Source organism: Bos indicus, chromosome 1, assembly GCF_029378745.1.
Source record: "Bos indicus isolate NIAB-ARS_2022 breed Sahiwal x Tharparkar chromosome 1, NIAB-ARS_B.indTharparkar_mat_pri_1.0, whole genome shotgun sequence".
Lineage (NCBI taxonomy): Eukaryota > Metazoa > Chordata > Mammalia > Artiodactyla > Bovidae > Bos > Bos indicus.
In genome coordinates, this window is record NC_091760.1 from 57,295,188 (window position 1) to 57,317,798 (window position 22,611).

General features: G+C 40.5%; 1 protein-coding gene and 1 long non-coding RNA gene across 4 annotated transcripts in view; one reads left to right on the forward strand and one right to left on the reverse strand.

Annotated features, from left to right (window-relative positions):
• Positions 1-8,795, reverse strand: part of LOC139182687 (uncharacterized) — a 35,966-nt gene extending 27,171 nt beyond the window's left edge. Inside the window, exon 1 of the long non-coding RNA XR_011566213.1 lies at positions 8,294-8,795. This is a non-coding gene — a long non-coding RNA (uncharacterized lncRNA). The remainder of the gene's footprint in view (positions 1-8,293) is intronic.
• Positions 1-22,611, forward strand: part of PHLDB2 (pleckstrin homology like domain family B member 2) — a 198,862-nt gene that overhangs the window by 35,238 nt on the left and 141,013 nt on the right. The window contains exon 1 of one of the 3 annotated variants that reach the window (XM_070787601.1): positions 5,436-5,585. The exons of the other annotated variants lie outside the window; for them this stretch is intronic. The gene's annotated coding sequence lies outside the window, so the exon portion shown is untranslated. Of the gene's footprint in view, positions 1-5,435; positions 5,586-22,611 lie in introns of those variants that run through there. 3 annotated transcript variants of the gene reach the window in all.

The following is a 22,611-nucleotide window of genomic DNA, read 5'->3' on the forward strand; positions in this document are numbered from 1 at the left end:
CCAGAGCTTTCTCACATTCATGTCCATAGAGTTGGTGATGCCATCCATCTCATTCTCTTTTGTCTGCTTCTCCTCCTGCCTTCAATCTTGCCCAGCATCAGGGTCTTTTCCAATGGGTCGGCTCTTCATATCAGGTGGCCAAAGGATTGGACCTTCAGCTTCAGCATCAGTCCTTCCAATGAATATTCAGGACTGACTTATTTTAGGATTGACTGGTTTGATCTCCTTGTAGTCCAAGGGACTCTCAAATGTCTTTTCCAGTATCACAGCTCAAAACCATCAATTCTTCAGCGCTCAGCTTTCTTTATGGTCACTTAGGAAGGCTTTCTTATCTCTCCTTGCTATTCTTTGGAACTCAGAATAGCAAAGATGGGTATATCTTTTCTTTTCTCCTTTGCCTTTCACTTCTCTTCTTTTCTCAGTTATTTGTAAGTCCTCCTCAAACAAACATTTGGCCTTTTTGCCTTTCTTTTTCTTGGGGATAATTTTGATCACAGCCTCCTCCTGTACAATGCTACGAACCTCCATCCACAGTTCTTTGAATAGATTCTTTGAATCTATTTGTCACTTCCACTGTATAATCATAAGGGATTTAATTTAGGTCACACATGAATGGTCTAGTGGTTTTCCCTACTTTCTTCCCTACTAAGTCTGAATTTTGCAATAAGGAATTCATGATCTGAGCTACAGTCAGCTTCTAGTCTTGTTTTTGCTGACTATATAGAGCTTCTCCATCTTTGGCTGTAAAGAATATAATCAATCTGATTTCGGTATTGACCATTTGGTGATGTCCAAGTGTTGAGTCATCTCTTGTGTTGTTGGAAGAGAGTGTTTGCTATGAACGGTATGTTCTCTTAGCAAAGCTCTGTTAGCCTTTGCCCTGCTTCATTTTGTACTCCAAGGCCAAACTGGCCTGTTACTCTAGGTATCTCTTGACTTCCTACTTTTGCATTCCAGTCCCCTATGACGAAAGTGAAGTCACTCAGTCATGTCCGACTCTTTGTGACCCCATGGACTGTAGCCTACCAGGCTCCTCTGTCCATAGGATTTCCCAGGCAAGAGTACTGGAGCGGGTTGCCATTTCCTTCTCCAGGAGATCTTCCCGACCCAGGGATCAAACCCACATCTCCTGCGTTGTAGGCAGATGCTTTACCGTCTGAGACACCAGGGAAGTCCTGTGATGAAAAGGACATCTTTTTTTGGTGTTAGTTCTAGAAGGTCTTCATAAAACCATTCAGCTTCTTCAGCATTAATTGTTGGGGCATAGACTCAGGTTACTTTGATGTTTAATAGTTTGCCTTAGAAATGAACAGAGATCATTCTGTCATTTTTGAAATCGCACCCAAGTACTGCATTTCAGACTCTTGTTGACTCTGAGAGCTACTCTGTTTCTTCTAAGGGATTTCTTCTAAGCAATCACAAAATATATTATAATAAATGTTATGTGAATGAGATCTCTCTCCCTCAAATTGTCTTATTAAATTTGATGCCTTTTTTATCATAACTAAGCATTTATCACACACTCTGACTATAAATTTTACAGTTTGAGGTGTGATGACCCCAAAGTGACTGCAAAACTAGATTTCTTTTTCCTTCTTCACGATTTCACAAATAGAGGATCCATTCTCACTATAGATCTTAGCAACCTCAATATGACTTTTTTTTCTTATTAAGTCAAGAACTTCTGCATTTTTCACTTGAAGAACTCTACAGCTTCTCTTTGGCATATTCCAATTGCTACATCACTGTGACTTTGAGCTGTGGGGCTATTAGTAAGTAAAATAAGAGTGACTTGAACACAAGCATTGCAGTACTGAGACAATCAGTCTGATTACAAAGTAGCAATGAGGTGACTACCAGGTGAGGTATGCTGGACAAATGGATGATTCATGTTTCAGGCAGGACAGAGCGGGAAGGCGTGAGATTTTACCACACTACTCAGAAAAGCATGCAATTCACAATTTACGCATTGTTTACTTCTGGAATATCTGGTGACTGCAAGTAACTAAAATGGCAAGCAAAGGAAATCACAGAAAAGGTGGGACTAATGTAAATAAATAATGTACTGAGAGGTGAGGTTGGAAAATGTGGTCAATCTGTGTAGGTGTGGACAGTTGTTCTGCGCCAAATCACTCTATGAGAAAACACATAGGAGATTTCTAGGAGATGTCATCCTGGGCATATGGCTCAAGGGCACGTACCCTGAATCCCCCCCCACCCCGGGGAAACTTCTTCTTTGCTATCACACAGGAGCATCTGTAAAAGCATCTGTACCTCTGCAGTTACCATGCAACAGAGTGCAGCCAACATGACCCTGACTGCGTGAAGAGACTCGGAAAGAGGACGCCTCATCCTGAGTCATCAGGGTATTTTACAGGGGCATTTAAGCAACTGGTCTAGCAAGTTAAAGCCTCTCACAAGAATGTACACCCGTTAGCATCTTACTGATAAAATCAAAGTACCTGCAAAACTGGAAGCTTTGCAAACAGGATGTAATTTTTGCCATAGGAGACTTCAAGTCTTTTCATCAGATCATTAAGCAAATATCTCGGACTGGGATCAGGAGAACTCTGGTCTCATCCAAATTTTGCCACTACTTAGCTTTACTGGAGAAGAGTTCAATTTCCTTATTAGTAAATAAAGCAGCAGATCAGACCAGTGAGGCTTAAACTTTAATGTATGTAAGAATTAGTTAGATAGCTTATCTAAAGTGTAGGTTTTCTCACCTGCATCTCCCCATAAAAAATCTGATTCTGTTATTCTGTGGCAAGACCCAGGAATTTGCTTTATATACTAGTAGCCAGTACTCTTGCCTGGAAAATCCCATTGATGGAGGAACCTGGTAGGCCGAAGTCCATGGGATCTTGAAGAGTCGGACTCGACTGAGCGACTTCACTTTCACTTTTCACTTTGATGCATTGGAGAAGGAAATGGCAACCCACTCCAGTGTTCTTGCCTGGAGAATCCCAGGGATGGGGGAGCCTGGTAGGTTGCCGTCTATGGGGTCACACAGAGTTGGACACGACTGATGCAACTTAACTGCAGCAGCAGCCTATTGATCATGATACAAACAGTCAAGATTCTTCCTTACACACAGACACTTTGAGAAACACTGATGATTAAAATCCTCTGCCTTTCAGATCCTGTAAGGCTGTGTTTCTCAGGTTCAGGCTAGCAAAGTTTGGTATTAGACCTATATTCCTAACCTATCTGCATCGGAATTATTACAAACTAGCATCCGTTGCTCACTCTAAGCACATTGGACCACACCATTGTGATAAAGTCCAGGAGGGAGAGGAACTGATAATACTTGAGCAGTGTTCATTTTTGTAACCTCCATCCTATGAAGATTGGTGATTTTCCACTTTCATTTTTATGCCCAAAATGATGTCCCAAGGCAAAAGACTTGAATATTCCTTTAGCACTCTCTGCTCTCTTCCTTTTCACGCTGCTACCTACCATGTCTCTATGAGGTCTCAGAACCTGATTCTAGTCCTCAGATAAAAAACTAGAATCTCCCTACTGTCTATTATGTCCAATTCCATTTCCAAGATCACTAATGTTTCAGGCAAGATATATATATATATATATGTATATATATATATATATATATACACACATTTTAAATAGTCTATCCTCTTCTAGGATGCTCCCAGTCATTTAGAAAATCATTTGCATGTCCAGGGCATCTTTCTGTAATCAGTATTTGTTTTCAGTTAATATAAATAGAACTTAAGACCGTTTTCTTGAAGGGAGAAATACTGCATGTGGATTGTGTCTTTATGAAAAGATACAGTGAGCACAAAACTAGTACTTTGTAGGAACTATATTTAGGAAAAGGAATGGGGAAGAGCAGCACAAACACATGGTGTCTGAGTCGTCTAGTGAAACAAAAATTCATTCAATGATCCAGTGGATGGACTAGGGAAATGATTTTTTTGCCATCCAAAATTTATGGGTTGTGGATTTCTGAACTTTAGTAAGAATCAATGAAGGAAGGACAGGGACTTCCCTGGTGGTCCGGTGGTTAAGAATCTGAGCTTCCACTGTAGGGGGCATGGGTTCAATCCCTGGTCAGGGAACTAAGATCCCATTTGTTGCATGGTGCAACTAAAAAAGAAAAAAAAAATGGAGGAAGAAATAAGAACTTCATTAGGGCATCCTCAGTTGGCCTCTTCCTTCCACTCTATGAACCCGTCTCTAGGCTTAGGATAACTCACTTTCTATGAGTCAATGTTCTAGGATGGTTACTTGCTGAGTGATTTTATCCTCACTGTTCTAAGCAACTTCATGGAGACAGGTCCTTGAGGAAAGGATTCAGACTGGGGCTCCATCAAATACCACTTGCCTTTCATCTTCGGAGAGAAAGTTAATGAATACAGCTTAGAGTAAGACTAATTAGTTTTTTACATTTTCTGTTTATTTTTGTGTTACAAAAGCTTAGAGAGATTAGTGAAACAGAAACTAGTTGGGCATTCTTCAGAGCCCCAGTCCAGAAGTGGGGTTGTTGTTGTTCAGTCACTCAGTCGTGTCTGACTCTTTGCAACACCATGGACTGCAGCACGCCAGGCTTCCTTGTCCATCACCAACTCCCAGAGTTTACTCAGACTCATGTCCATTGAGTCGGTGATGCCATCCAACCATTTCATCCTCTGTCATCCCCTTCTCTCGCTTTCAATCTTTCCCAGCTTCAGGGTCTTTTCCAATGAATCGGCTCTTTTCATCAGGTGGCCAGAATATTGAAGCTTCAGATTCAGCATCTTCCAATGAATATTCATTTTTTTATTCAATAATTTCCTTTAGGATTGACTAATTTGATCTCCTTGCTGTCCAAGGGGCTCTCAAGAGTCTTGTCCAACTCCACAGTTCAAAAGCATCAATTCTTTGGTGCTCAGTCTTCTTTCTTTATGGTCCAACTCTCACATCCATACATGACTACTGCAAAAACCATAGCTTTGACTATACGGGGTTAAAGTGGGATTAAATGGCCCTAAAATCCTGAGAAAGGCAGCATAAAGGCTGGCAGGAAGCTTCTCTAATAACCTTATCACACTGCCTTGTGATGCTTATTTACATAACTATCACCCATTAGACTGGGAGCATCTCTACAGGAGAGACTAGTCTTCAAGGATCTAAGCCTAGCAGAATAATTTGTAGCAGATTGGACCTGAAGGACTCCTGGTGGGTAGAAACTTCCCCTTAAGGTTTTAAAATTTGTGCAAGACATTTTTGGTATTTTGGCAACTCAGAAATTTTTGGAAAGGGGGAAGGGAAGTGGCATTTTTGTCATGTTTGGATCTCTTCTCCTCTTAGTCTTTAGTTAATCTCTAACAAATATAAAATAATTAATAAATGAGAGGGGAAAATTCATGGTTTAAGGCTCACCAATCAGGCTTTATGTTTTTATGACACGCTTTTTTCTTCTACCAGAATGTAAATGTTTTGACTGAAAATCCAAAACAGCATGGTACACAAAATGGGAAATTACACAAAGATGTGGAAAGAACAGCTAAAGAAAAGGAAAGTTGAAGAGTGCCAGAAACTGCTAATAACTATTAACCTATTGGAAAAACTATAAAGCACATGTGAGTCCCCAGCTTGGTTTGGACTTTCTCTTCCTTGCCATTAGCTTTTAAACTGAATAAAGAGGTAATGTATTCTGAAGCCTATAATTCATTATGTGTGTGTGATATTTAAGGCACTTAATTAGGGTGAATATGTTAATATATTTTATCGTCCAATCTGCAACACTTTTCAAGATGAAAGGGGGCACTAAACCAGGTCTGTCTCAGACAACCCAACACATATGTTTGCTCCACTCTCCATCCACTTAAAGGCCTTCTTTTTATTCTGTGTATTTTGCTCTAAGGGAGATCTTAATTGGGCCCCCACTTTATGCCAGCCTGAAGTGAACAGAAATCTGCTTCAAACACGTCCATTCACAGCCCAGCTGTGAGCACATGGCCCAGACCAGTGTTTCCTGAGAGGTGGAATACACAACAAAGTGAGAACCTGATTTGGGGTCACAGAGAACAAAGGACACTGCACAGAATAACATCACAGCAAGGAGGAAGTTAGATTTAGGTGCTAAACTGTTTTTATCATCTTTCTAACAGTTATTAGTATTTCATCACATAACATAACAGACTCTAGCTCACAGTTTTTAAATGTAGCTTAAATTAAATGTCACTTTGTTTTCATTGTATTTGTTTTTAGGTTATTTCTTGCAAGAAAAATTTATTTCTAAATTTTTCATTTATCATGATGCTTGTTGCTGTTTTAGTCACTAAGTCGTGTCCGACTCTTTGGCAACCCCAGGAACTTTAGCCTGCCAGGCTTCTCTGTCCATGGGATTTCCCAGGCAAGAATACTAGAATGCGTTGCCATTTCCTTCTCCAGAGGATCATCCCAACCTAGGGATCGAGCCCACATCTCCTGTATTGGCAGGCAGATGCTTTACCACTAAGCCACTTGGGAAGCTTTAATAACGCTATTTTCTTTAAAAATGAATTTAAGTATAACAAAGAAGAAATTAAATAATATTATAGGTGATACATCAATATGAATAAAAAAATCTTTTTAAAAAGTAAGACAGAACCACTGGCCAAAATGATCAAAGAACTAGAAGTTCTGACTGAACAAACACAGGTTCATCCTGATGCAAGGAGTCATGGGAGGTAAAGATGATACAAAGACTTTCCATGGATTTAGGTCCTTCCCTAAAAGCCAAAAACATGAGTTAGGAAGAAACAATCTCACAATCCTACATGAAAAGGGAAGAACTTGAGAATTTTCTAGGATAAGGAAGGCCAGCTGAACACAACAGGATAAGGCAACCAGATGAAAACTCAGCCAGGGACAGGTAAAGGTTGAAAACAAGGGTTCCCAACCCCCTTGGTTTAGCTGTATATGGCTGAAAGAGGGGAAGAAAAGAACATAAACAGCAGAAATATTCTAAAATCTGTGGTCAGAAATAAATATGACAGAATAAGGTGGCTAAGATATGACAATGGATGGCTCAAGAAATGCAATCTGTCACAGTGTATCTGCTACAAAATCCATTCATCGAGGTTGACTGGGACAAAGGGGATGAAAACCTTACCACCTACCTTTCCACTCCCGTGTTCTCTTCCCAACTCTTATACCTACTCCTATCTTAGAGAAAGATTAATATATATACCAAAGCTTCCTATGGAATCTTTCAACATAAATGTCATGAGAGACGTATGAGCTGGAAATGGATTTGGGGAACTTGTTTGCATATTGATGGTGATTGAAATCATGACAGTTGGTAAAATTGCATTCTATGCATCCCTCACAGACACCTTACCCCTGTTACTGCCATCTGCAAGCATTCTCCTCCTATAAACTTTCCCATCTGGTTAACTTTTACTATTTAGTGTTCACGTCTTGGCTTACACTGCCCTGGATCTCACAGCCTCCTCTTTCATAGCTCCCATAATGCCATTGTTATTGCTTATTTAATATTTCTCATTAGACTGCAAACTCCCTAAAGGCAGGAATGAGGTTCACAGTGTATCCCCACCTTCTGACCCTAGTCTGGTACTAACCAGCAGCCAATCAGTAAATGGATAAGTGAATGAGTGAATGACATGCAGGACGTTGTCATAATTCATGAACATTCACCTAAGAAGCCCAGGGGCCTGGCCTTTCTGGGCAAGCCACCAGGAGAGGCAAGAACCAGTGAGAAGAAGGAAAATAGCAAACCAGTTGTGGCTCAGACCAGGAGAATAACATAATGGAAGTGAGACCCACAGAGAGCATAAAGGAGAAGGAGGTGAAGTTTATCTATCCAAAGGGGCCCTCACATGGCTTGGGCTTGGTCATCATTGGCATAGGAAGTGGGTGAGACTGGTCTAAAGTTGATGACTCCGTTGCTAAGCAGGACATTACAGCACTCAAATGTCTTATTGTGTTTATAAGAATGATCTCATCAACAAGTGTGCTTTTTTTTTTTTTTTAATCTCCTCTTGTTTGAATGAACTTCTTCCCCATGGAGGGAATTATTGAGCCACATCCCCTTGGTTTGAAAGGGGTGACTCATCTAACTGAGATGAGAAACCAAGCTAAGTTTGCTTTCACCTGCCCAATTATGCTGCTTCTAGTAAAGATGGAGCTAATTATTCAAACAGCTACCTAAATCCAAATTAATCACTAGGAAAGCATTTTCTAAGACAATCATAAAGAGAGGCAGTTTTGTAACTTTGGACAAATTATTTATCACTCATAATCTCAGATTCTTTATCCCTGACTCTGGAATTGCAGCACTTACCTTTGGGCTCATAGTAGGCTCCAATAGATAAAGCACCCAGCACAAAGGTTGTATTATTTGTAAATCTACACTGAACTTGAAGGAAATACAAAAACTTCAGGATAAGGTGCCAGCCTTCTCACTAAACACTGACTCTTCTCTTCCAAACATTAACCTAAACCATGTTTATCTTCAGATCTCTGTAGAATATAGCCTATTCCTTTATCCTGAGCATTTTTTAGTTCAAGGAGTCTTACAGAATGGTGTACAGCGGCACCTGGATACGTTGAGTCCCTTAAGACACTTCTCTTTACTCTGATTTCTTCTCACAGTAGTAAAAGATTTTGAAGCTCACTTTAAAGGCAAGACCATATTTGTCCCGCATTCCACCTCTCAAATTCTCTTTCTATTTTCCCCTGAGGCATGACTTTGACCTATACTCAGGGCACCAGTTCCATCCCTTCCATCTGACTCCCTTCTGCTACCAACTCCCAATCAGAACATAGTTTTCCCATCTCCTGGGTTTTTCAGGGTATCTTTCTTCTACATCACATTCTTCTACATCCTCTTACATCACAATCACCAGATGCCTAACTCTAGACCTTCCAAATCGGAGTCTGTAGGAGTGACATTGCAGCTCCTTAGATGACCCTGAGGCACATAAAGCTTGAAATCCTGGCCTTAAACCTGGGGCAGCATTTATGTGGACAGAGAAAAGTGCCTGGGGCTCTTAGAGCAGGACTTCTCTTTCAACCAATTTTAAAGCCCCATTACAGTGTATGTACTTCTTTTCCCATTACATGAGAAGTACCCTAATTGGATCAACTTTAAACCTGCTATGCACTTTGAAAAATCTCAGAAATCTGCAGAAATTGGTACCTAACCAAGGGTAACCATAGTAACCGAGGATGAGTTTATAGCTTAAGTAAGCAGTACTTCAAGTTAATAGGTAATACGCTCACATCTATGATTATCAAAAGGTAAGGCACTTGCTGGTACAGTAGGAGAGAGGATTTTATTTTACTTTCTATATTGATTTATTTCTTTGGCTGCACTGGGTCTTGGCTGTGGCACGCGGGTGTTTGATCTTCATTGCAGGGTGCAAACATTTAGTGGCGACATGTGTGATCTAGTTCCCTGACCAAGGATGGAAGCCAGGCCGCCTGTACTGGGAGGGCAGGGTCTTAGCCACTGGACCACCTGGGACGTCTGGGAGAGAGTATTTTAAATGGCGCATTCATGTGGCATGAAACAACAATTGGTCACAAAGTGAGATTCTTTCCAGTTGTCTTTCAAGCTTTCTGATTACATCAAAGAATAAGTCTCAGAAGGGTGCTAGGTGTCTTCTAGAACTAGAACTTCCCAATCTGTTTTCTTTTTCTTTTTTTTTAAGTAAAAAGAGAACAGGTTTCAGGCTACAGCTTTCTCAAACAACGATATTTAACTAGAATGGAATGAGTTTCATGACTTTCTCTCATGAAAATTTCTGTGTATTTATTTTTATTGTTTCCTTTGATTTGTTTTACACACTGGTATAAAGTTTCTTTTTATTAATTTATATATTAAACAAAAAAACCGATTTACAGAAAAATAATAGTTTAGGTTGTTGAGTTGGTGATGGACAGGGAAGCTTGGCATGCTTCTGTCTGTGGGGTCACAAAGAGTCGGACACGACTGAGTGACTGAACTGAACTGAATAGTTTTGGTAATATGTGACTGGCAAAAATAATGAAGGGTGCCAATGAATGACTAAACTTTAGAAAAACTGTCTAAAATGTAGTAGATAAAGAACCATGAACAGGTTAGAGGAATCTTGAGTAAGATTAGAAAAGAGATTTTTTTGTTTTATGTGATTTTATGCAAAAGAACAGCAATTCATTTAGCGTTTCTTAGATACAAGATGTGAATGAGGTTCCATATCAGCTTTCTTATAGGTATAAAGCAGGGGGAAAAAAAACTCTTCCTTTTTCTATGGACCATATGTAAAAGGCAAAACAGAAGTCTTTTCTTGATTAAGGGCATGGGCTGCTTTTACTGCTGATTAGTTTGGGACAATTACATATATATAATACATACACACATATATATTTAAATATATACATATATTAGTAAACTAAGCACAGTGCACAACACATTGAAAGTCCTTAAAATGAGCTTGTATTCTATTGTTACTTAGAATTAGCATATCTGCTGCTCTTTATCATTTTTTAGTGCTAAAAGTGAATCATTGGAATGATCACTTCTTCAGGATGTTTAAACCCCTTACAACTTCCACTTTTAATTCTTTACACTTCAAATTAGGCTGAAGAACAATTTGGATCTCTTGACCAAAATTCTTTTCCCATATTTTCTAACATTTACATTGTATCTTTCCAAAACCTTACCTCATATCCAATTATATTTAGGACCATGGTTCCCCTGGTAGAGGGAGCCCAGCATTGAGAATAGGCTCAGAACATCTGGACTGCTGGGGACCCTGGCTTCTCAAATTTTATAGGCACATTAATAATAACACTGCTTAGCTGACTGAATTATAAGAATTGATTCAGAATGAGTAGAAAGTGAATTTTTTTCCACTTTATTATGAATGAGAAGACAGACTGGTAGATTATTGAAATTAGTAATTAGAAGTTAGCAATTAGTCAATCCTAGAGGAAATCAGTCCTGAATATTCATTGGAAGGACGGATGCTGAAGCTGAAACTCCAATACTTTGCCACTTGGTATGAAGAACTGATTCACTGGAAAAGACCCTGATGCTGGGAAAGATTGAAGGCAGGAGGAGAAGGGGATGACAGAAGATGAGGTGGTTGGATGGCATCACTGAGTCAATGAACATGAGTTTGAGCAAGCTACAGGATTTGGTGAGGGACAGGGAAACCTGGCGTGCTGCAGTTCATGGGGGTGCAAAGAGTCAGACACAACTGAGCGACTGAACTGAATTAGAAGACAAACTAAATTGTATAGACCATTAGGCCTTTATTTCTTCTCTAATTAGCTATGGTGCCTTATTTTTATTTGGTGATATTTTACTCATTTTATAGAGTGATGCTCAATTCTGAGATTGAGCTCTTGTGTGAAAGCCTTGAATAGAAGGTTGTGATTCCTCTTGGTACACTGACTAATAGAAATGGGCTTTGAAAAGCCAGTCTTGTTGAAAAAATCAACTGTGGGTCTGTTTGTGTTCCTCTTCAGTAAACTATCAGACAGAAATGTAGTGGCCTTGCAAATGGAGATATGGCAGCCCTTTTTGAGACCAGGAAAGTGAGACCCTCTTGGAGGCTATGAAAGTGAAAGTGAAGTCGCTCAGTCGTGTCTGACTCTTTGTGACCCCATGGATGGTAACCTACCAGGCTCCACGGTCCATGGGATTTTCCAGGCAAGAATACTGGAGTGGGCTGCCGTTTCCTTCTCCAGGGGATCTTCTCAACCCAGGGATCGAACCTGGATCTCCTGCATTGCAGACAGACGCTTTACAGTCTGAGCTACTAGGGAAGCCCTTGGAGGCTATACATTAAATAAAAGATATAACATACTTTCTATACTCAGTACAAATACATTCACAATATATGTTTACACTGTTTTCTCTTTTTTTCTTATTTTGCCCTCTCCTCCAACATGAGCTATTATTAGTACTGTCCATTTTCTCCCATTTGCATCAACTCTCAAGTCTTCTACTTAATTCTATTATCCAAGAACTCTAGGGGTTGACTTTATCCCAAGTAGCTTCTACTCTCTGAGAATCTATCTGGACCACTTCAGCCAGGTAATTTTCAATATCGCACACTTTCACTGTTGAAGATGGGTCCTACAAAGTCTAACATTTCTTTGTAGCAAGGCCATTGTTAGTTGAAGCTTTGCTAGTGCTATTGCTGCTGCTAAGTTGCTTCAGTCGTGTCTGACTCTGTGCGACCCCATAGATGGCAGCCCACCAGACTCCCCCGTCCCTGGGATTCTCCAGGCAAGAATACTGGAGTGGGTTGCCATTTCCTTCTCCAATGCATGAAAGTGAAAAGTGAAAGTGAAGTCGCTCAGTCATGTCCGACTCTTAGTGACCCCATGGACTGCAGCCTACCAGGCACCTCCGTCCATGGGGTTTTCCAGGCAAGAGTACTGGAGTGGGGTGCCATTGTGGTACCCAATAGTAAGGCTCCAAAGTTGCATCTCTCATGTCATATTCCACAAGGCTGACATCAGTCCAGTCTGGCTGAATTCTGAGGAAATTCTGGTATAAGTGACATGCTGTGCCACAATCCTTCCTACATCTTAAACTTTGGTCACTAGGCTGGATGATTTTCTTTCCTCAAAGTTAGTTTTATTTTATAGAGCTTACTGCTTTTTCCTTCCAACGTTCCTTCCAACGTTCATGTCCATCCTAGTTCACAATAAAAGGTCTTCTTAATTTCTGGGATGTAGAATTTCAACTAATTTTTCTGCAAAAGAATCTTTAAAAACCCAAGTTTGATAACCCATCTGAATTCAAAGCCACTTAATCTCCTTCATGTATGATTATCTGAAGTGAAGACCTGTCTATGTCTTTCAGGGAGGGCATAGCCAGAGATGTTCCACTACAATGACTGCTTGATATCAAATTCTAATTTGTTTATTCTTTTTTGTAGAATGTATATAGTAGGGAATCTTGAGAAGCTGCCTAAAATGCCCCAAAAGCCAAAGTGAGTGTCCTAGAAATATAATTAGTACATTCTTTATGGATATACTACACTTCCTTTCAGGAAACAAACCCACTATTTTCTCAACCGTAATGTTGTTTATCCTTTAAAAAGTACCCCACTATCATGCCATAGCTCATTCTGATTTTCCTTTATCTGTGTCCCCCAAAGATAAACAAACCTCAATTGGGTCTATAAATTTACTTCTCAAGATGCATCCATATTTCTCAAATTATTGAGCTGGAAACCAAGCAAGATGGGTGAGGTTCAGACCTCATTAAGCAACCGTATCTCTCATGGTCCGAAATGTGTTTCAGCCCTTAGTGGTTTTGAAGCTTTTCAGAAAAGCAGTGTCCAAGTAGAAGGTCTAACCAAAGGAAACTTGGACTAAGGTCAAATCATCCCTACCCTAATGGCTTGAGGTTGTTCCTCTTTGTTTTTCTTGAGCTCTCTAGAGAGAGTCTGACCATAGTCTCTGCCTCTAATAACTACTTGTAGAATCAGAATTGGCAGGGGACTGAGTAATCAATAAATCTAAACCTTTATTTGAGTCACAAATTCTTTTACTGTTTTAATAACTGATACAGATGGCCAAGAATACAAATAAATAGCTATGTCTAAATATTTAAAAGCTAAAAACAAAGCTAAAAAATGGTTAAAAACAAATTCCAGAGTCAGGTAAGATTCTGTCTTCAGATCTTAGCAGGCAAAAAGTGATAGTTCAGAGTACAACTCTGGAACCAGAGTTAGTTCCAAGATAGTCTCCAAAGTTCTCCTTCCCTACAGACTTCAAGGAATGTCTGCTTTGGGGTCTTACATGGATCCTATTTAGGATCCCCAATGATTCATGAACTCCTTATTGCCAAATTCACACTTAAATTAAAGAAAGTGGGGAAAACCACTAGACCATTCAGGTATGACCTAAATCAAATCCCTTATGATTATACAGTGGAAGTGAGAAATAGATTCAAGGGATTAGATCTGATAGACAGAGTGCCTGATGAATTATGGATGGAGGTTCATGACAACATACAGGAGACAGGAAGCAAGACCATCCCCAAGAAAAAGAAATGCAAAAAAGCAAAATGGCTGTCTGAGGAGGCCTTACAAATAGCTGTGAAAAGAAGAGAAGCCAAAAGCAAAGGAGAAAAGGAAAGATATACCCATTTGAATGCAGAAGGAGAGATAAGAAAGCCTTCCTCAATGATCAGTGCAAAGAAATAGAAGGAAACAATAGAATGGGAAAGATTAGAGATCTCTTCAAGAAAATTAGAGATAGCAAGGGAACATTCATGCAAAGATGGGCTCAATAAAGGACAGAAATGGTATGGACCTAACAGAAGCAGACGATATTAAGAAGAAGTGGCAAGAATACACAGAAGAACTATACAAAAAAAGATCTTCGTGACCCAGAAAATCACGATGGTGGGATCACTCACCTAGAGCCAGACATCCTAATGTGAAGTCAAGTGGGCCTTACAAAGGATCATTATGAACAAAGCTAGTGGAGGTTGGAATTCCAGTTGAGTTATTTCAAAGCCTAAATGATGATGCTGTCAAAGTGCTGCACTCAATGTCAGCAAATTTGGAAAACTCAGCAGTGGCCACAGGACTGGAAAGGTCAGTTTTTATTCCAATCCTAAAGAAAGGCAATGCCAAAGAATGCTCAAACTACCGCACAATTGCTCTCATCTCACACCTTAGCAAAGTAATGCTCAAAATTCTCCAAGCCAGGATTCAGCAATACATGAACCGTGAACTTCCAGATGTTCAAGCTGTTTTTAGAAAAGGCAGAAGAACCAGAGATCACATTGCCAACACCCGCTGGATCATTGGGAAAGCAAGAGAGTTCCAGAAAAACATCTATTTCTGCTTGATTGACTATGCCAAAGCCTTTGACGTTGAGGATCACAATAAACTGGAAAATTCTTCAAGAGATGGGAACACCAGACCACCTGACCTGCCTCTTGAGAAACCAATATGCAGGTCAGGAAGCAACAGTTAGAACTGGACATGGAACAACAGATTGGTTTCAAATAGGAAAAGAAGTACGTCGAGGCTGTATATTGTCATCTTGTTTTTTTAACCTATATGTAGAGTACATCATGAGAAATGCTGGGCTGGATGAAGCATAAGCCAGAATCAAGAGTGCCAGGAGAAATACCAATAACCTCAGATATGCAGATGACACCACCCTTATGGCAGAAAGTGAAGAAGAACTAAAGAGCCTCTGGACGAAAGTGAAAGAGGAGAGTGAAAATGTTGGCTTAAAACTCAACATTCAGAAAACTAAGATCATGGCATCTGGTCCCATCACTTCATGGCAAATAGATGGGGAAACAGTGGCTGACTTTATTTTGGGGGGCTCTTGCCTGGAAAATCCCATGGGCGGAGGAGCCTGGTAGGCTGCAGTCCATGGGGTCACTAAGAGTCGGACATGACTGAGTGACTTTACTTTCACTTTTCACTTTCATGCATTGGAGAAGGAAATGGCAATCCACTCCAGTGTTCTTGCCTGGAGAATCCCAGGGACAGGGGAGCCTGGTGGGCTGCCATCTATGGGGTCGCACAGAGTCAGACACGACTGAAGCGACTTAGCAGCAAAATCACTGCAGATGGTGATTGCAGCCATGAAATTAAAAGACGTTTACTCCTTGGAAGGAAAGCTATGACCAACCTAGACGGCATATTAAAAAGCAGAGACATTACTTCGCCAACAAAGGCCTGTCTAGTCAAGGCTGTGGCTTTTCCAGTAATCATGTAAGGATGTGAGAGTTGGACTATAAAGAAAGCTGAGCACTGAAGAATTGATGCTTTTGAACTGTGGTATTGGAGCAGACTCTTGAAAGTTCCTTGGACTGCAAGGAGATTCAACCAGTACATCCTAAAGGAGATCAGTCCTGAGTGTTCATTGGAAGGACTGATGTTGAAGCTGAAACTCCAATCCTTTGGCTACCTGATGCAAAGAGCTGACTTATTGAAAAGACCCTGATGCTGGGAGGGATTGGGTGCAGGAGGAGAAGGGGATGACAGAGGATGAGATGGTTGGATGGCATCACTGACTCAATGGACATTAGTTTGGGTAAACTCTGGGAGTTGGTGATGGACAGGGAGGCCTGGCATGCTGCAGTCCATGGGGTCTCAAAGAGTCAGACACAACTGAGCAACTAAACTGAACTGAACTGAATGATTCTGAGCCTCTTGTGGAACTCTAAGCTGAATCGGGTCTGTCTTCAGCAACTGTCCTAAGATAGGACCCAGAGAAATATATGTCCTACCACCTTCGTGAATTTCACATGCCTTTTCTTGTTTAAGCCAGATTCAGCACTTCTAAGACTAACACTAGGCCAAGGAACCCAAGAAATGGACTCTTCTAAGCTTTCAAAGGGAGATGTGTAAAGACTCTATTAGAATTCTCCAGAGAAATAGAACATTTGGATACACACACACACACACACACACACACACACACACACACATATGGCGGAGAAGGCAATGGCATCGCACTCCAATACTCTTGCCTGGAGAATCCCACGGATGGAGAAGCCTGGTAGGCTGCAGTCCATGGGGTCACTAAGAGTCGGACTCGACTGAGAGACTTCACTTGCACTTTTCACTTTCATGCATTGGAGAAGGACATGGCAACCCACTCCAGTATTCTTGCCTGGAGAATCCCAGGGACAGGGGAACCTGGTGGGCGCCCATCTATGGGGTCACACAGAGTCGGACATGACTGAAGCGACTTAGCAGAAGCAGCAGCAGCAGCAGCATATATACATGGGCCACAACCCTGACCCTGTTTTGCCTCCCAGAACAGCAGTTTGGGGCTGCCCTGGGAGCACCCACTACGGAGCTCTCTCAAGACACATGCACTATAAAGAGTCCTAGAACAAGAGATGTCACAGGTTCAGGGAGGGGGCCCGTGGACAGGAGGTGGAATTGAGAACCAGTGACTGATGGCTATATGACCAGCCAGGTAGGCAAAGTACCTTGCAGGAACAATCACTGGCTTCAGTGACTCCAACTCATGGCTGGCTGGTGGGTCCTTGAGGAGGGATTTGTCATAAATACATATGATCTATTTTATTGTAAAGTGATAAATATATGATTTATGGTAAGGAATTGGCTCATGAAATTGTAGAGACCAGAAAATTCAAAATCTGCAGGGTAGGTATGCAGGCTGGAGACCCAGGGAATAATCGATATTGCAGCTCAAGTCCAAATGCAGTCTACTGGCAGAAATCCTGCTTCTTCGGGGTAAGTCTGTCTTTTCCTTCTCTCAAGGCTTCCAATGGATTTTTAGATGAGGCCCACTGACGATATGGAGGGTAAACTGCTTTACTCAAAATCTACTCATTTAAATGTTAATCTCTTTTCAAAAAAACATCTTCACATCAGCACCCATACTAGTATTAAACAAATATCTGGATATTGTGGCCTAGCCAAGTTGACACAAAATAAGTTGTATTTGAAGATATTCATCTTACTTCTTTATCTAAGAAAATATCAGTAACTTAGTGGAGGCCCAGGAGGCTGCCTAACGGTCAAAACCTCTAGGTTTTATTTCCATTCTATTGCTGGCAGGAAAAATGTCAATACTGAAAAGACATATAACTTCCACGGGCTGACAGCTTTACTAGGCATGACCACATTTCCACAGGAAGAGTTTGAATTTCAGTTGTCAGGAAATCCTATATTTGGCAAATTGGGGTGATATGTCAAGCCTCATAAATAAAAGCAGGCCAGGTTACTTATAACTATACTGATTATCTTTCCAGTCTACTTTTTGAAGCCAGAAACTTAGGTAATAAGTTAGGTATTGAAGTGAAGTGAAGTGAAGTCGCTCAGTCGTGTCCGACTCTTTGCGACCCCATGGACGGTAGCCTACCAGGCTCTGGGTCCATGGGATTTTCCGGGCAAGAATATTGGAGTGGGCTGCCAAGTTAGGTATTAGTTTCTAACTAATGGTGCTTATCTCTCTTTCTTCTGTACTTTACACCAGAGGGGGAAAATATCTATCAGTTCAGTTTGGTCGCTCAGTTGTGTCCAACTCTTTGTGACCCCATGGACTGCAGCACGCCATGATTCCCTGTACATCACCAACTCCCAGAGCTTGCTCAAACTCATGTCAATCAAGTCGGTGATGCCATCCAATCACCTCATCCTCTGTTATCCCCTTCTCCTCCTGCCTTCAATCTTTCCCAGCATCAGGATCTTTTCCAATGAGTCACTTCTTCACATCAGGCGGCCAAAGTATTGGAGTTTCAGCTTCAGCATCCGTCCTTCCAATGAATATTCAGGACTGATTTCCTTTGGGATTGACTGATCTCCTTACAGTTCAAGAGACTCTCAAGAGTTTGAACCACGGTTCAAAAGGATCAATTCTTTTGTTCTTAGCTTTATTTATACAAATAGCTGAGAAAAGAAAAAATATATATATACATATATATATTTATAAAATGGGAGAGATATTTTTCTCTATATATAAATAACCTGGGTTCACTAAGGATTCCAAGAATCTAAATAAAATTTACCATACTTTGTAGACACTCAAATCAGAAGTCACAGGGGCTATGCCATGTGTTCAACTTAAACTAACCAAAGAAGGAAAGAGAAAGAGATTTATAAGATGCTAAGTAGGGATATTAAACATAACACCAACTATATATGCCAAATACTGCCAGACAGACTGTATATACATTATTTCTAGTTCTAACTACTAGACAGTAAGTGTCATTTCTCACAATTTAAAGGTAAGATTAAGATTCAGAAAGTTAGAACAACCTGCCTGAGGTACACTGAAAACAACTTGTTCTGCCAGGATTCAAGCAGCTGTTCTCTGTGGAAAAGTGAAGGGCAGGTGCAGACTTCTCACAATTCCAGAAGCATCAGGAAACCCAGGAACTTTCAGGGGACATAGAAAGTAGCCTCGACTCAGGCCTGAAAATCCCTTTGAGCAGTTTCCAAGCCACCTCAAGTTTCTGGAATTTTCTCACTTCATCTTAAAGAATGATAATTTATACAATTTCAGTGAAAATCCTATGAAAAAGACCAATGTCAAGGTATAGAACATTTTCTTACGAGCTCAAGGAAAGACTGGCAAGTTGCAGAAGAGGAAACCTGAGACATAAAATTAATGACCTGAGCTCTTTTTTCACAGCTAACTCTTTTCCTTGATCCAAATGAGTAACAGGGACCAATACCAAAAATCACCAAAACTTTTCCTCATTTATTCTTTCCTTCATTAATTCATCTCATTCTACATACCAGAAAAAGCACTACAAAAAGGAGATGAAAGACACAGTCCCTGTGCCTTAAGGAACTTGCTACCCAGCCCTGGAGAAAAACAAATATGATATAATTATAATATAGCTGGTTAAGTAAAATAACAGATTTGTGTAATGGATAGTATGAGAGCACAGGAAGGGCTTCAGAGCAGCAAGCAAATACTTTCCAAGGAGGAACTTTGGAGATGATGGCTGCGTCAGAAGGTTGAAGGAGCAGCAGCAGTTGCATTAATGGCACGTGGGCTCACCAAGTGTTGCTGGGGTGCTCAACCAGGGTCATTTCCAGAGTAGCTAGTAAGCCAGGTGGCTTCAGGGACCAGGAGGAAGGCAGAAGTTGTCAAAGATCATCCCTCTGGGCAGAATTCTTGATTTAAAGACCTACAATTCCAACAGTTTCAATGGATGAGAGCCAAGATATGGAATAGGTGTTCTGTATTTCGCACCTCATTTGTACCCCAGGCTGTTATGTTTGGTAGGTTCTTATGGTTTTAGAGACTTCCAGATATTATTTCATTTGAATCAACTCAGCTCAGAAATTTCAAACACAGCAGCACCATATCACAATGTTTATAGAAATGATATCTATCATGGAATAAATTGTGGAATTGTGTGTCTGTAGATAAAAAGTTTAAGACAGTCACTGCTCTCAAGAGTCCTCTGTAAATTAGCAAATTACTATAATGTCTAGAACTGTGGAGTAGAGTCTGCATGAAAGCTCTCACTAGCCCTTAATTCCACACCCACCAAAGTCTACCAGGCTTTCTGAAACCCAGCAAAGGCCTGTCTATTTATAGCTGCACAAATACATTCACAGTAAACTTGTTGTTGTTCAGTTGCTCAGTCATGTCCAACTCTGTGAATCCATGGACTACAGCACACCAGGCTTCTCTGTCCTCCACTATCTCCCAGAGTTTGCTCAAGTTCATGTCCATGTGTACAATCACATCAGAATATATAAACATTTAGGATCTGTAGAATGACCTGGTCATTACATAATGGAAAATAGGTGCCGGTTCCCTTACTATTAATAGGTATAAAGAAAATGTCTTCTAGGTTTCTCTGTGACTGGTCTGATGCTCCTCACCAGCCCCCTTTCCTTGGAGAGTAGTGTCTGTGAGGTAAGATGGCAGAGTACAGTTGGAAAAGGGGTGGAGATTTGGAGATTTAGGTCAACCCAATGGTCTCATCTGGGAACAAAGCCAAATGCAGGCCTGTCTTTGTCTAATGTAGGAGTCAGCATCATCAGTCTTCAGGTCCAACTGGTCTGGGGTCTGCATCCTTGTGGGCAGCATACCATTGTTAATTGTTAACTTCTCCCACCTGCAGGGGTTTTCGGTATCTCCAAAACAGCTCAAAGATTCTGTTGCATGTATTCCTTGATGAGGAGCCAGGACATTGCCCCAAGGCTACTCTTGACTGTTTCTCCCCGGTCTCATATCCCCTCCCTTCTCTAATTAGCAACAGCTTGAATCTGCCCTTGGAACTAAGGGAAGATCATGGAGGCCAAATGAAGACTATGTCCTGTAATCAAAGGAATGGGGGACACAGAAAGGCTTTGTACCCAGGAGCCCCACAGGGCCCTGTATGCTATCACTTCTTATAAATAGATCTCTTAACATTTGATGCTTCAACATGCAATCTTACTGTGTGTTAATGGTCATAATGGTTTTAGTAAATACTTACTGTCTAGCCGTGTTCTTCCCAGGAACTCTGGAGTGGAAGTTGCTTGTGGCCTACAATACTCATTGTCTTTTCTCCCTTTCCAACACACTGTGATATTGTTTAGATATCCATCCTTTTCTGACATAGCCCTGTCCCTCAATGGGCTGATGGGTCAAATGTTATTACATACCTTTTCTGAGATTGGTTCTAAGATGAGCATGTGACCCACATCAGACTGATGGGACTCACAGAGTTTCTGCCAGAGACTTCCAGGAAAAAAGCTTCTTTGTCCTTAGAGGATGCTTCATGAAGCAAATCTGTTTTAATATGGAAAGTGCAAGAAAAGAGCATGTAGCCCTGACTGCAGCAGCAGCTGTTCTGCAGTTATGAGGACAACAGTCCATACAATGAAGCCTATGTTCAATAGAGTTCAGAGATGAAACCCATCTGAGTCCAAGAACTGAAGCCCAGTGAATCCATGATGCCTAGTTATCTGAGTCAATGACTTTCTATACGGTTTAAATTAATTTAACAGTTGTGCTTCAAAATATCCTAACAGATTCAAACTTTGGTGGACATACATTTTAGAGTATGTACAGTGTGAGGGGAAACCCACAGATCACTGTGGCTTTTTCACTCACTGATGCATAAGTTTATTCCACCTGGATGTTCTTGGAACCATGGAAGATTTGTTCCTTATATTTCTACTTCTAGAAATATGCTTCACCATTCCGTAGCATATATTGGTCAACTCATCTGCTCACATTAAGAACTTAATATTTAATGCATAAATTCAAAACATGGCTATTCCATGGTGTACTCCCAGGAAGAAGGCTTTTTAGCTTTAACATTATCAACAATATATAGGTGGGAGAACAGAAATACTGAAAAGAAAAGGTCTGCTTAAACCCATAAATTTCCATAATCTAGGTAATTGTCACAAACACAAATCAGTATAGAACCATTTCAAGAACACATAAAAGGCTGTTTTTCCCTGATACACTGGACCCAGAGTCCTAACTCTGTCCATGTATTTCTAGTTAAATAATATATGAAGATTCTTATACCGTCAAAAGGAAAGTTTTGTAGGGAGACATTAAGATGTTAATTTCAAGAGACTCTCACCTTTTAGAACTTTTCTCTTTGGGAGGGGGGTGGGGCACAACACATCACGGGATGCAGGATCTTAATTCCCTGACCAGGGATCAAACTCACACAGCCTGCATTGGAAGCATGGAGTCTTAACCACCAGACCAGCAGGTAAGTCCTAGACCTCTTAATGAAATCAAGTTTTGTGGGAAGTACTTGGAGTAGAGTTAGATAAATATTTTTTTCCATGAGAAGGATACACAAACCACACTTCCTTATAAATAACCCCTGAAATGAAGATTTTATTCACTTGAATATTCTCAATTTTTAACTCATTTAAATTATGAGCTTATAAGAGAGCTGGAAGAGGAAAGGAAGGTTGAAATACAATCAATTAGCTTTTCTTAGGTAATTTTAAGAAGTTTAATTTGGAAGAGTTTTCTGGAATGAAATCCAGGCTATCTTTAAGTTTATCTTTTCTATCTCTCCTTAGTACATTTACTACTACTACTAAACTAAAACCACATAAAGCTTAATATTTGATTGTCTTTTAAATAAAACCTCAAAATTAAGTCAGACAGGCAAACCTCTTTCAGCATTATATTTGCTAGAATTGTCCAATTATTTGGAGA